Source organism: Castanea sativa, chromosome 4 (genome assembly GCF_040712315.1).
Source record: "Castanea sativa cultivar Marrone di Chiusa Pesio chromosome 4, ASM4071231v1".
NCBI classification, from domain to species: domain Eukaryota; kingdom Viridiplantae; phylum Streptophyta; class Magnoliopsida; order Fagales; family Fagaceae; genus Castanea; species Castanea sativa.
Window position 1 is genome coordinate 47,804,916 of NC_134016.1, and position 3,070 is coordinate 47,807,985.

Genomic DNA, 3,070 nt, shown 5'->3' on the forward strand with positions numbered 1-3,070 from the left:
CTAGGGTTTTTAGGCATTTTTTTTTGTGTTTTAGCGTAGAATTTTTATTTATTTTCATTACTCTGTATTTTTCCTGGGTTGTTTTTCATGGTTTATTCGAGTTTCCTTTATTTTTTATGACTGTAACTTGATCTTCTAATCAAGGTGATTTGTAGTACGATTCAGAAATAAAGAGAACTTTGTGCAGGTTAAGGAGGGAAGCTAGGAAAAATTCTAAAGAGCACAATCTAGCTCTTGATTCCCTGTTTGCTAACTATTCTAATTTAGAAGAGAAGAAAGTCATGGCTGGAAATCAAACTTTGAAAGAGCTTGCTGCCCTTGATTTGAATCAACAACCCTTATGCATAACATTCCCTACTTTAGATGCTACTAATACTTTTGAATTAAAATCTGGACTAATACATCTCTTGCCCACTTTTCATGGCCTTGCAGATGGAGATCCTCACAAGCATCTAAAGGAGTTGCATGTGGTATGCACAAGTATGAAGCCCATGGGGGTGAGTGAAGATAAAATTAAATTAAGAGCCTTTTCGTTTTCTTTGAAGGATTCGGCTAAGGATTGGCTCTATTATCTACCCTCCAGGAGTATTAAAGCATGGAACGAGATGAAGAGGTTGTTTTTGGAGAAATATTTTCCAGCTTCATGGGCAACCAACATTCGAAAAGAAATTTTTGGAGTAAGGCAGCACAACGGAGAGTCTCTACATGAATATTGGGAATGTTTCAAGAAATTATGTGCAAGCTGCCCCTATCATCAAATTAATGAGTAGCTACTTATCCAGTATTTCTATGAGGGTCTTCTACCCTCTGATAGGAGCATGATTGATGCCGCTAGTGGGGGAGCTTTGGTGGATAAAACTCCCTAGGCCACGAGAAACTTGATTGCAAATATGGCAACCAATTTTTAACAATTTAGCACTAGGCTTAACCCTTCATCTAAGTATATTAATGAAGTAAACATCTCCTCCCTTGAACAACAAATTGCGAGTCTAACTTCTCTTATTCGTCAAATGGTTGTTGGTAATATGTAAACGGCAAAAGCTTGGGGGATTTGTTCGGTAGTAGGACATCCAATTGATATGTGTCAAACTTTTCAAGAGGAGCCCATAGAGCAAGTGAATGAAGCAGGTGGTTTTCCTGGACAACCGTAAAGGAAATATGATCCCTATTCGAGCACCTATAACCCGAGATGGAGGGATCACCCCAATCTTAGCTATGGGAATCTACAAGTAAATCAGTCCGAGACTCAAAATTGCCCAATTTGCTAGCAATATAAGCAGCCATACCCCCTAGACAACAATAGGGCCAAACTTCTAATTCGGGTATGTCTTTAGAAGATTTTGTTAAGTCTCTTGCCACTAATACTTTGCAATTTCAATAGGAGACGAAACAATTTCAACAAGAGGCGAGGGCCAATATTCAAAGTTTGGACAATCAGATGGGCCAGATGGCAATTGCAATTAGTCAGCTAGAGGTGCAAAGTTCGGGGAAATTACCCTCTCAAACAATAGTAAATCCAAGAGAAAATGCAAGTGCAATCATTTTGAGAAGTGGTAAAGATGTTGAGATTCCAGTAAAGGCAGCCCCTGCGTCGTCAAAGCAATAAAAGGAGAAAAGTCGTTATAGACAAGGACATTCCCAATGACGATGAGGTACCTAAGCGTAAGTTTCCACCTCTTTTTGATTATAAACCAGTACCTCCTTTTCCTTCGGCTTTAGTAGAATCTAGAAAAGATGAGCAAAATAAAGATTTGTATGAGACTTTTCATAGATGCGAGGTAAATATTCCACTTTTAGATGCTATTAAACAAGTACCTCGTTATGCTAGTTTCCTGAAAGAACTGTGTACAATTAAGATGCTAGGTAAATATTCCACTTTTAGATGCTAGGTAAATATTCCACTTTTAGATGCTATTAAACAAGTACCTCGTTATGCTAGTTTCCTGAAAGAACTGTGTACAATTAAGAGGAAACAAAAACTTAAAGGATGTGAGAATGTGAGAGTAGGGGAGAATGTTTCTGCAATTATTCAAAGAAAACTCCTTGCAAAGTGCAAAGATCCAGGTATGTTTACTATCCCTTGTACAATAGGTAACACTCAACTTGAGAAGGCCATGCTAGATTTAGGAGCTTCTGTCAATGTCATGCCATATTCTATATATGTTTCTTTGAAACTTGGACTTTTGAATAAAACTGGTGTTGTGATTCAATTGGCTGATAGATCTATTGCCTATCCTAAGGGTGTAGTTGAGGATGTTTTTGTGCAAGTTAATGATTTGGTTTTCCTTGCTGATTTCTATGTGCTTGATATGGAGAATGGTGATCAAACTACTTCTATTTTGTGTTACGATTAGTGCCCTTAAATACTATTGTATGATGCTATGTATGTTATTATTTATGACATTATGTATGACTTAATGTTGTGTTTAATAAAGTTGTTTTATTATTATCTAAAAATAATGGTAACATGAATATTGGGACATTATCATATAGTCCATGAAATGCATTGTATGTGATTTAGTCATAGAAGATGTAAATCATAAGTTCCTTGTAAACTCAAAATGTAGTTCGTAGTCGGTGATAAAAATTGGGCATTTCATCTGCGAAGACTATAACATATCAACTAAGATGATTTGTCTTGATCATGGAAATAGAGATTTCTAGTTGATATGTTGATATGTTTTAAGAGTTAAAACATATTGAACTGGACTGTGTGAAATTTATTATTCTTCCAACGACTGTCAAATGAATAATAAACTCACGACTTATATTTGCATGAACTCTTAATCCTGAGAGAATAATGGACTTGATCATGAGGTGAAGGTTGCTTTGATATATCAGGAGTGAGATCTAGAGTAACGGTCAAAACCTCAGTATGTTGAGCAACCACATTTAATGTTGATGGAACATATATTCTCAAGATGGAATCATAGTATCTTAACGAAGATATAAAATATTCCCTTGAGATAAGTTTAATGGGTTTGTTATTCAAAATGTTAGGCCTAACTACTTTAGTAAATAGTTACTAAAGTATATATTTATGAAATTGGATTTCATAAATATATGATGA

The 3,070-nt window shown here is 35.7% G+C and overlaps 2 pseudogenes; both read left to right on the plus strand.

Annotated features, from left to right (window-relative positions):
- The first annotated feature begins 281 nt into the window (after positions 1–281).
- LOC142633051 (uncharacterized) lies at positions 282–1,031 on the plus strand (annotated as a pseudogene).
- An 88-nt stretch (positions 1,032–1,119) lies between these two features.
- Positions 1,120–3,070, plus strand: part of LOC142633052 (uncharacterized) — a 2,805-nt pseudogene continuing 854 nt past the window's right edge.